Source organism: Phyllobates terribilis, unplaced genomic scaffold (genome assembly GCF_046119375.1).
Source record: "Phyllobates terribilis strain yellow unplaced genomic scaffold, ASM4611937v1 Scaffold_13__5_contigs__length_258822181, whole genome shotgun sequence".
NCBI lineage: Eukaryota > Metazoa > Chordata > Amphibia > Anura > Dendrobatidae > Phyllobates > Phyllobates terribilis.
In genome coordinates this window covers 92,501,946-92,513,828 of record NW_027362773.1, presented here as the reverse complement: position 1 = coordinate 92,513,828, position 11,883 = coordinate 92,501,946, and the positions used below count along the sequence as shown (strand labels likewise).

At 37.9% G+C, this 11,883-nt stretch overlaps 1 long non-coding RNA gene across 1 annotated transcript; it reads left to right on the top strand.

Annotated features, from left to right (window-relative positions):
- Window positions 1-2,715: 2,715 nt before the first annotated feature.
- Window positions 2,716-6,635, top strand: LOC141173785 (uncharacterized). The gene is made up of 3 exons (XR_012252672.1): window positions 2,716-2,871; window positions 3,178-3,193; window positions 6,188-6,635. It is a non-coding gene; the product is annotated as an uncharacterized lncRNA (long non-coding RNA).
- Window positions 6,636-11,883: the final 5,248 nt, after the last annotated feature.

Below are 11,883 nucleotides of genomic sequence, written 5' to 3'. Positions count from 1 at the left end.
AAAAAAGCTACAGCAAGAAATCGACTTTGCCGGTGAAAAGCTCCCAATTGGTTCATTATCTTTACAGATGCATGCTACATCTGAGAGCAACAAAGAAGCCTCTGCTTAGTCTTGAGCAAACCTTAAACACAAGGGCGGACATGCCCAAGAGGTAAGGGGGCCCCTTTCCACCTCCAAACTAGGTGGAATTGTGCATTATGATGAGCTAGTGGACTGCAAAGTGCTCACATACTATTTTTATACAGGGACCCTCTTCTGTCTGCATCTGACCCTGCCTAAACATTAGAAACTGCTGGGGTTTTCCATCACAAAGAAAAATGAAGAAGTACTAAAGTATTCAGACCCAGTCAGACCGGCCTAAATTCTTGAACATTTTACACCTTACTTTAATTTAGCTTCTCGGTTGGGATTTCTCAGACATACTTCTGCTCCATCTTGTCCCCTGATGGTTCACCCTGAGCACTGCCATCCTAGACCTCTTCTTCAATAACAGACGCCATAGAAGAAAGTTTCACAAAGAGACCAATCTGTAACATTTCTGCAGGCATGTGAAAATCAACGCCTTTTCTAGTAATATGGTTTTAATGTTAACATTCCGCCTATTTCAATATTTGTCACCATTTAACAGTTTTATGATAATATATGATTGTCCTCAAAAAACAGGCTCCAGGCAGAGCTTTATTCCAAAAGAACATTTTTGGTGTTTGGAGATCCACGTATCTCCCACACTGATAATTGGGTTATGGGATAATGACACTGACACTTGGGGTTTAGAATAAAGACACTGACACTTGGGGTACAGGAAACCAACACTCTAAAAAATAAGGTTATATATTATCACACTATGTCTCTCGAATAGGTAGCAAGACTACATGATGAGTCTGTTTCGAACTCCTGACATATTAACTCTCATCATGCCTAACAATATACCCGAGCACTGAATAAATAGCACTGTATATATCAGTATGTATATATAAAGTATACATAATCAGTAAGTGTGTGTGTGTGTGTGTGTGTGAATATATATTTAAATATATATCTATGTAAGATATGTTTATAAAATCAATACAAAGATATATATGTATTTTACAGAGCCACATAAAACACCACATGGTAAGGGATAGACTGGTGGGGAATTGCCTCCTTTAAACCCACGACAGAAAGTAGCTTCAGCTGAGAATTGTCAGCAATCTCCATCATGAAGCAAGTCATCATGACGGATGTATACATTATCGGGCATTAAGGGGTTAAGATGTTTGTGTAAGTTTTCCTCCGTTCTCGAAAGGTTTCTTTTTGTCAAATTCTTTTTATTGATATTTAAATCATTTTAATAAAGGAAGGGGAAATCAAGGAATATTATAACTGAGGAAAATTAAAAAGGTAAAAGGAAAAAGAAGGGAGCGGGTGGGGAGAGGGAAGGGAGGTGGGGAAAGTAGGAAAAAGGTAAAGAATTGGGGGGGGGGAGAAGACAGGAGAGCGAAAAAATGAAAAAAAAAGAACAAATTAAAAAACAGGATAGGTCAATGAAGCAATTGCACAAATAGCAAAAATCAAGTGAATCAAATTATTGGAAATAAGCTTACTTTCATATAATTAGGGACTACTTCAAAAGGTTATATTCTGGCATAGCATTGAGTAATAAGTGGCGTAGAGGCATTAACTTGGAAGGCAATTCCTTATTCCACTGAGACCAGCTAGTATTGTATGGTTGGAGAGAGTTGGTCCTGATAGCGCAAGAAAATTCTAAAGCATTATTGGTTGAGGCTTTATCAATCAAGCCAAAAGGGATTTTGTTTCTAAAAACAAATGAATTTTTATAAATCTGGATTCTAGAGGGAAGTCATCTATTTCCAAAGATAATAGAGGAAGATGTGGAACAAATGGAATTTCCAGTTTAGTAATTTTCTTTAAGAGGATAAAGACTTCTTCACATAGGCTTCTAATTAGAGGACACGCTCAAAAAATATGAAAAAGGTTTGCTATACCACAGCCTCTCCAACATATGTCCATTTGGTTAGAAAATGCGGATTTCAATCTAACAGGAGTATTGTACCATCTAGTTTTTAATTTAAAAAGGGATTCGTGAAATTAAGAATTGATAGTAGATGAATACGTATTAGTGATGAGCGAGCGTGTATTGTTGACCCTAATGGCGAGCATGCTCGGGTGCTCGCTGAGTATTTGTGCCGTGCTCGGCATCTACGTTAGTGCCACTGCAACTGCATGTGTGACGGCTGTTAGACAGCTGTGACACATGTAGGGATTGCCTGTTTGTTAGGCAATCCCTGCATGTGTCACAGCTGTCTAACAGCCATGACACATGCTGCCGCAGCGGCACTAACATAGATGCCGAGCATGCTGCAAATACTCAGCAAGCACTTGAGCGTGCTCTCCGAAACGGTTAACAATACATGCTCGCTCATCACTAATATGTATATTTAAGGGGAAAGTTTATTTGCAGACAGTAGATGGCATTAGGTATTATGATACATTTTAACTCTATATTTGTGATGAATGTCTAGAAAATATTTTGGCTACCATAGGTGAAAATTTTCAAGAAATGCAGGGCAAGAGTTGTATCTGGCTGAATAATAACACTTAGACATACTGTGTACAGTAGAATGAGGAAGTATTGACACAAAATACCAATATTTAGTTGCTTTTAGTTCAGCTGGAGGGAATAACTGCCACATTTTCCGTTTCATCCACATGGAAAGTATCTATACAGTCAACAGTGGTGGATACTGAATATCTTCTGTAAAGAGGAGATCAGGATATCAGTAAATGATCTGTATTGCTTCATGGAGAATGCATCCTAGAAAGCTGCTCTTGATTTGTCTGATGCTCTTTCTTTATCTACATGTTGGAAAGGTAAGTTTCCTGGAGGCTGTAAAAAAAATTTCTGAATAATTTTCTGAACTTAGTTATGGAACAAAATACACCAGTACAATTATTTAATTGGGCATGTATCAAATTATTGCAAAAAAAGACTTTAATTTTCACTTAAAACACATAGGGAGAAGTAAAATAAGAAAACCATTAAAAATAATTACAGTATGTAATATATGAGAAATGCATGAGAAGATCATATTTATATTTGGTTTTGTTTCACTGCTTTTTACCTTATGACTTATGTATTTTTCATAATGTTTTACTGATGTTTCTTTTTGGTTTTAGGTCAGAAGCTGTGATGGTAAGTCCTGTATTGATTAACTTTTACCTAAAGCCAAAAGTATGTAAGGATTATAAAAATAAATTACTCAATACTGTACTTTTTCTGTAGATAATTTAGTAGATTGTTACCTTCTGGGACATCCAGAACGTGATAATTCAAAAAATGGTGTTGCTTTTCCTGTAGTCACAAGCACCTGGGGTTGCCTCTTAGATATAGATATATAGGGACTCTCCAATATGTGTCCAAATTTGTTGGCATCACATACTCAGACAAGAGGAGAGGAGAGGTTTTCTTTTTTCTCTCCTGCTCTCCTGCTTTAACCCTGCTCCATATCCAGTTGTAAACCCGACAGGTTGAGTAAGATATCTTTTATGATTGTTCATGATGTTGCCCCTCTGCTTGTCAGTCAAGATCTAAGTCTCAATCAGTGGTTCTTCAGGCTGCAACACATCCTCATGCGTTCCTATGATGGCTTGCAGTTTGAAATATATGATGAAGGCCATTTTAAACACCACATTGGAAAACACCATTAATGACTTCTAAAGCCATCAAATTCAGTGGTGATGACTGACCTTCTAAAAAGTATGGGGGCTTCTGACTTTGCACTGCCAGATGATGTTGGGGTAAAGTAGGATCAGGCCTATAGAACTACCACACTCCACCCTTATGTTTCTGGATGAGATAAGGTGCCTCCAAAAATGTCTGACAGCAATTTGCTTCTGCTCTTCTCATTAAAAACACATGCATGCTTAGCCAAACCGTGCACAAATATGGATGGATGAAGTGGTAGAGATAGCTGTCAGCTGAGTGAGCGTACAGCAATGAAATAAGTCATAGGTGCCAAAAAATACATTCACTAAGGTGCCCTAAAGAAACCTACAGTTAAGTCTATATATATTTGGACAGAGACAACATTTTTCTAATTTTGGTTCTAGACATTACCACAATGAATTTTAAACAAAACAATTCAGATGCAGTTGAAGTTCAGACTTTCAGCTTTCATTTGAGGGTATCCACATTAAAATTGGATGGAGGGTTTAGGAGTTTCAGCTCCTTAACATGTGCCACCCTGTTTTTAAAGGGAACAAAAGTAATTGGACAGATTAAATAATTGTAAATAAAATGTTCATTTCTAGTACTTGGTTGAAAACCCTTTGTTGGCAATGACTGCTTGAAGTCTTGAACTCATTGACATCACCAGACGCTGTGTTTCCTCCTTTTTGATGCTCTGCCAGGCCTTCACTGCGGTGGTTTTCAGTTGCTGTTTGTTTGTGGGCCTTTCTGTCTGAAGTTAGTCTTTAACAAGTGAAATTCATGCTCAGTTGGGTTGAGATCAGGTGACTGACTTGGCCATTCAAGAATATTCCACTTCTTTGCTTTAATAAACTCCTGGGTTGCTTTGGCTTTATGCTTTGGGTCATTGTCCATCTGTAGTATGAAACGATGACCAATCAGTTTGGCTGCATTTGGCTGGATCTGAGCACACAGTATGGCTCTGAATACATCAGAATTCATTCAGCTGCTTCTGTCCTGTGTCACATCATCAATAAACACTAGTGACCCAGTGCCGCTGGCAGCCATGCATGCCCAAGCCATCACACTGCCTCCGCCATGTTTTACAGATGATGTGGTATGCTTTGGATCATGAGCTGTACCACACCTTCGCCATACTTTTCTCTTTGCATCATTGAGGAGTTTGGAGGAATGATGGGGGCAACCTAAATACATATTTCAGATAAGTCCTATCTTTGATCATGTTATTGTCTTGAAAAAGTATTTTGGAATGGAGTATCAGCGTATCATATAAACTCAAACTGTGAGGGGGATTAGCACTGTTAACCTTGTGAATATTATACTGTAATATGTGTAAAGCATCTGATTAAGGACTCCATATATAGGGTTGAGCCCTTGACATGTATGTGGTATATTGATGCACTTTGGGAAATAATAGATATGTATTCATAAGTCCCACCTACAATAACCTTCTCCTGCTGTTTTTAAGATTAGTGACCTATTATGTATAGGCTGTTTTTTGTTCAAGTTCACACCTATATATTATATATCAAGTAGTGAAAGATTATCGTCTTCAGTAAGAAGGTGTGAAAATAGGAAAAATTAATCATGATGAATGTATATTTCTGCCTGCACTAGGTCACTTTTTATGGGCTCTTTACGGGCACTTTTTGTATGTTATATTTGTCAAATATGACTATTAAAGATTATCTTTCATAATAAATAGATAAAAAGGCTTTTTGTGTTAGTTGGTAAAAGATATTCCCTTTATATATGGAATCAAGACTTTGTGATCTCATTGTCCATCTGTAGTATGAAACGATGACCAATCAGTTTGGCTGTATTTGGCTGGATCTGAGCACACAGTATGGCTCTGAATACATCAGAATTCATTCGGCTGCTTCTGTCCTGTGTCACATCATCAATAAACACTAGTGACCCAGTGCCACTAGCAGCCATGCATGCCCAAGCCATCACACTGCCTCCGCCGTGTTTTACAGATGATGTGGTATGCTTTGGATCATGAGCTGTACCACACCTTCGCCATACTTTTCTCTTTGCATCATTCTGGTAGAGGTTGATCTTGGTTTCATCTGTCCAAAGAATGTGCTTCCAGAACTGTGCTGGCTTTTTTAGATGTTTTTTAGCAAAGTTCAGTCTAGCCTTTTTATTCTTGATGCTTATGAGTGGCTTGCACCGTGCAGTGAACCCTCTGTATTTACTTTCATGCAGTCTTCTCTTTATGGTAGATTTGGATATTGATACGCCTACCTCCTGGAGAGTGTTGTTCACTTGGTTGGCTGATGTGAAGGGGTTTCTCTTCACCATGGAGATTATTCTGCGATCATCCACCAGTGTTGTCTTCCGTGGGCGCCCAGGTCTTTTTGCATTGATGAGTTCACCAGTGCTTTCTTTCTTTCTCAGGATGTACCACACTGTAGATTTTGCCACTCCTAATATTGTAGCAATTTCTCAGATTGTTTTTTTCTGTTTTTGCAGCTTAAGGATGGCTTGTTTCACCTGCATGGAGAGCTCCTTTTACCGCATGTTAACTTCACAGCAAAACCTTCCAAATGCAAGCACCAAACCTCAAATCAACTCCAGGCCTTTTATCTGCTTAATTGAGAATGACATAACGAAGGGATTGCCCACACCTGTCCATGAAATAGCCTTGGAGTCAATTGTCCAATTACTTTTGGTCCCTTTAAAAACAGGGTGGCACATGTTAAGGAGCTGAAACTCCTAAACCCTTCATCCAATTTTAATGTGGATACCCTCAAATGAAAGCTGAAAGTCTGAACTTCAACTGCATCTGAATTGTTTTGTTTAAAATTCATTGTGGTAATGTTTAGAACCAAAATTAGAAAAATGTTGTCTCTGTCCAAATATATATGGACCTAACTGTATATTGGAAAGTCTAAACAAAAGATACAATGAAAAAAAATCTACCTAGTGAAACAATAAGAAAGTAGTTGGATATAACACTTTTTTATTTAATTGTAATTTTTATTGAAAGTTCTACAAATTTCACAGGTTACAAATTTTAAAGAAAAAAAAAATAAGAATGAATATGTATGAACATATAACAAGATTTCAATAAGAAACATAATAAACTTGATATTTAATAGATATTCATTGGATTATGGAATTATTCAAGAAATCAAAGATTATTAACTTCCTGAAACGGTGGGAGGACATACAAGACTTACAATGGACATACAATAGCACAGAAAAGATGGGGGTGAATATACAATTTAGGATATAGAAATGGGGAAAGGAACGGGTGAGTCAATATTTAAATATTCAGGGGTAACCAGAAGGTATCCCAAGGGGACCAAATGAGGTTACATTTCTCAACTCTATTTTCATTCATATCAATATGATATTCGTAATTTCTAATATCTTTGATCCTAGTGCATATAGATCTAGCAAAGATGGGGAGGGTTGCTTCCAGTGGGATGCTATCAGTCATCTTGCGTGGAAAACAAAAGCAGTTGGAGCGCCAATAGTGAAGAGCCTGAGGTTTAGGTGGGGGTGAAGGGGGAGGATGTTGTGACCACTCACCTGGTCCTGTTGTGCAAAGGAGCCCCGCACAACAAGGGAAAACACTTCCAGGTGGGAGTCTGTAAGATGACCGCAGCTTAGCAGGAACTGCTGTAGGGAGTTTCTGTCTGCTTCAGTGGTCACATGACCGGGACCGTGTGACCGAAGTGGGCGTTCCACAATGACATCACGGCAGGTCCTGTAGTAGGCTAGTTGTAAACAGAGCAGCTTCCACCGCTCTCCACAGGGGAGATTAGCAATCAAGAAAGAAGGAATTGTGCGGTGTTAGTGAAGCGCTAGAACAACTAGACAGGGGATTAGGTTAAAACACACAAATCTTTTATTGTTTAGTACGCTCTCTACCTGAGGAAGATAGCTTCTGCTATCGAAACGCGTCGTGGCGTTAGAGAGCATACTAAACAATAAAAGGTTTGTGTGTTATAACCTAATCCCCTGTCTAGTTGTTCTAGCGCTTCACTAACACCACACAATTCCTTCTTTCTTGATCAGTCATCTTGCGGCTGTCAATATATGTAAGAGAAGTCTCAGAATCCTTCTGGATTTATTCTCTGGGATGATATTGAGTAAGAAGATCTGAGGGCCTAAAGGTAAAGTCATATAAAAAATGTATTTAATAAGGGTTTGGACTTCAGTCCAGAAGGGTATTATAAGGAAACAATCCCAAAATACATGAAAGATAGATCCCCTCCAACACAGGGGAGAAATAGTTGGGTTTCATCTACGCAGGAACTCTGTTGTATGAAACCAGAAATGGAGAATCTTGTATTGATTTTCTTTGTAAACAATGGATGATGCTGTAATGGCTGCTCTGGACCGGACAAGTTTCCAATCAACATCACTTAAGGTTCTAACCAAGTAATTTTCCAATTTCAGCATGTATAGATGTCTAATCAAAGAATTATCATCAGGATTTTGTAAAATATTATTATTTATTATTATAGCACCATTTATTCCATGGCGCTTTACATGTGAAAAGGGGTATACATACAAGAACAATTACAATAATCTTGAACACAATGTGACAGCGACTGGTACAGGAGGAGCGAGGACCATGAAATTACCATAAATCTCTGAGATTAGGCCCTTCGTTGAGGGGCAAATTCTGCATAGTCGTTCAAAGTGCATCAGGATGGAGACCTATAAGGTGTGAAATAAGGATGAGGCAAAATGTCTAATTTTAATACATTGAAATAATGATAGTGTATGTACAGATAACTTGGACTTCATATCATATGTAAGGAGATTTCTTATTACTCTATTGGATATATCCGCAAAGTTAAACAGACCAGTGTGGTCCCATACACCTGTCATAGAAGGAGCTAGGCTATAAGGACAATTTGGATGAAATAAGAAGGTTATAAGGGGGGAGTTTGTGGATGATAATTTGAATTTTTTAGAAAAGGTCCTCCTTATGTCACTCATATGGGCCGTTGGGCCTGGGAGTACGTTTGAATGGAGTTTATATATTGACTGTTCCACAACAGAAAGTTAGGATAGGCAGGTGCAAGTCATAATTTTTTCAATCTCCATCCATTTTGTATAGGCAGGTTTAGATGACCATGCTGGAACTCTCCGTAAATTGGTAGCCCAATAATAGTCTACAAAGTGGGGTACTCCCAAACCACATGCATTTTTACGCAACAACATAATTAACCTTGAAATTCTGGGATGCTTTTCTGCCCATTTGAACTTCAAGGTAGCTGTTTGAAGTGACTTTAACTCTTTGAGTGGGAAAGGTATAGGTATAGTTTCAAATAAATATAATAGCTTTGGGAAGATGGTTATTTTTATTGCTAATATACGGCCAAAGAGAGATAAAGGTAGAGACATCCATCTTGTCAATAGTGAGCGTATCTCTTTAAAGAGTGTGCGGAAAGTTACTTTTATAGAGAGTTGAAGATGATGATGTGAGATTAATTCCTAGATATCTAAAAGAGTCTTTTTTCCAGTGGTATTTAAAGTTATTGTGAAGGGGATTCAATTGGGGATCTGATATATTTATTGGAAGTGCTTCTGTTTTGGTTGTATTTGTTTTAGAACCTAATAAGCTACCAACTTCTACTAAAAGGGAATGAAGGCTGGGAAGAGAAATTTGGGGGTTTGTCAAAGTTAAGAAAATGTTATCTGCAAAAACGGAAAGTTTGAACTCTCTATCCCTCACCTGAACCCCTTTGATATCTGGATACAGTCTGATATCAACAGCAAGGTGTTCGATGCATAGAACGAAGAGCAATGGGGATAGTAGGCATCCCTGTCATGAGCTGTTTTTTATTGTAAATGCCTTGGGACAATCATGGGAAAGCCTAATTGTTGCAGAGGGTTTAGAGTAGAGTCCTTATATAGCCTTTAGAAAGGGACCTTTTATGCCATATACGTCAAGAGTTTTATGCATAAATGGCCAGTTTAGGAACCGCCTTCTCTGCATCTAAACTTAAGAGGAGAGTAGGATGTTTAGACTATATGAGGTCAATTGCTCGTCTAGTATTATCACCTCCTGAGGGTAGAGTTATTTATTTTTTTTACTCACTTTTATAGCGCCATTAATTCCACAGCACTTTACAGACATCATCATCACTGTCCCCATTGGGGTTCATCTAAATTCCCTATCAGTATGTCTTTGTAGTGTGGGAGGAAACCCAAGCAAACAAGGGGAGAACATACAAAATCCTTGCAGCTGTTGTCCTTGGTGGGATTTGAACCCAGGACCTCACCATGCTGCCCATAAAGATTTAAACGAACTGCGAGAAGCTTAGTAAATATTTTGATGTCTGAGTTAAGGAGGGCTATAGGCCTATAATTCTTACAATCCAGACTATTCTTCAGGGATAGGAGAACCACTTAAGAAGGAATTAAAAAGGGGTGTAAGAAGTTTATTTTGGAATGTTTTATAATATAAGTAAGGTAAACCGTGTGGTCCTGGCATTTTCCTGTTTGTGAGATGTATTTATAACCCGGATCTCTTCTTCTGTAATATGTGCATTTAGGGCTGTAGTTACCTCTGTAGTAAAAGTGGGAAGGTGACATGATTCTAGAAAAGCATTGATGTGGTTATACCTTACAGGGAGGTTAGATGAGGAGAGATCAGGGAGCGAGTATAATTGTGAGAAATAGTCATGGAATATACCTACTTATTTCTTTTGGGTCATGTGTTATTTGATTTTTTTTATTTTTTTATTACGCAACGCATAAGGGGAGGATTGTTCTGAATGATCTCTAAATTGTTTGGGGTTTATTAGCTTTTTCATAGTATGACGTGTATAAAGAAGGAGTTTATTTACTCGTTTCAGTGTCATATTTTTTAGCTGGGCGGATATAACACTTTTAGGAATGACTGAGAAAAGAAAATATGGTATACAAGATGATAACCACTTATCATTGGCAGAAAGTCTCAATTTAACACCAGGACTTATGGCCCCTCAAGGGACAGATTTTACGTTCCCATCAGACTGATTTCAGGACTCAGAATCCAAAAAGGTGCAGATATATCGTAAACGGTCTCTCCCTCATTTGACAACCATCTAGCAATCCCTCTTCTTTACGTAGGTGGGTGAGTTGAGAAGGTTATATCTTTTGAACCCTTTAAGGACTGATCCAGTTTTCATTTTTGTGCTTTCGTTTTTACTTTTTCTTCCAGGAGACATAACTTTCTTTTCATTTTACATAGCCATATGAGGGCTTTTTTTTTGGGGGGACGAATTGTAGTTTTGAATGACTTTATTCATTTTACAATAAAATGTACTGGTAAATGGGAAAAAATACCAAGTATGTTGAAATGGTGAAAATAAAAACATAATTCCAACATTGTTTTCTGGGTCTTGTATTTGGTGTGTACCTTGTGCAGTAAAAATAATCTGACAACCTACCAAAACATGGCTAGTCAGAACCCCATTTTAGTAATCACTTCTTGTGTATGGCAATCTAGATGTGCTCAGTCAATCCATTGTCATATTTCAGCTTTATGTATGTTCTTTATTACAGAAGAACCTGAATGCCAAACCATCAGCATCCAGATTTCCTCCTCCCAGATATCCGTCACTGGACTGGCAGAGGGATTCTTCCTGCAGAATATAACCTATATAAATGGCACTATGATTCAGGCATCTGATAACAGCTGGAATAACACATCACTCATGAGCTTTGTGTCTGGTACACAGTATGTGATCTACTACGGGAACGACTCAATCAGCTGCTGCCACAACGTCACCACTAGTAAGTTATTATTTTTCTTTTTACCTTATTTTTATTTATTATTCATGAAACAAAAAAAACTAATTCTCAATCCAATCCAATACCAGTCATGGGAAAAAATGGTGAAATTAAAGCCCCTTATCACGGCTTATTGTAGAGGGAGTGGGAGTCAGAGAGAAAGGAGGGAAAAAAAAGTGTGGTGGTGCAAGGTATAGCTTTAAAGAAAAATCATTGTCTCTCTCTGACAAAATTGAATGCCTTTAAACTATTTTTGAATATTATATGCACATCTATAATTGGAAATATATTTAGAGAACTATAGATGATGGTTAACGGCTGAGGCAATACCCTTTTCCTAAGAATAAGTAATCTTGCCTAAAATAGTAGATATCACCCTTCTGAAAAATATTAAAGTGGTTTTCCAGGTCCAGCAGACATCTGTG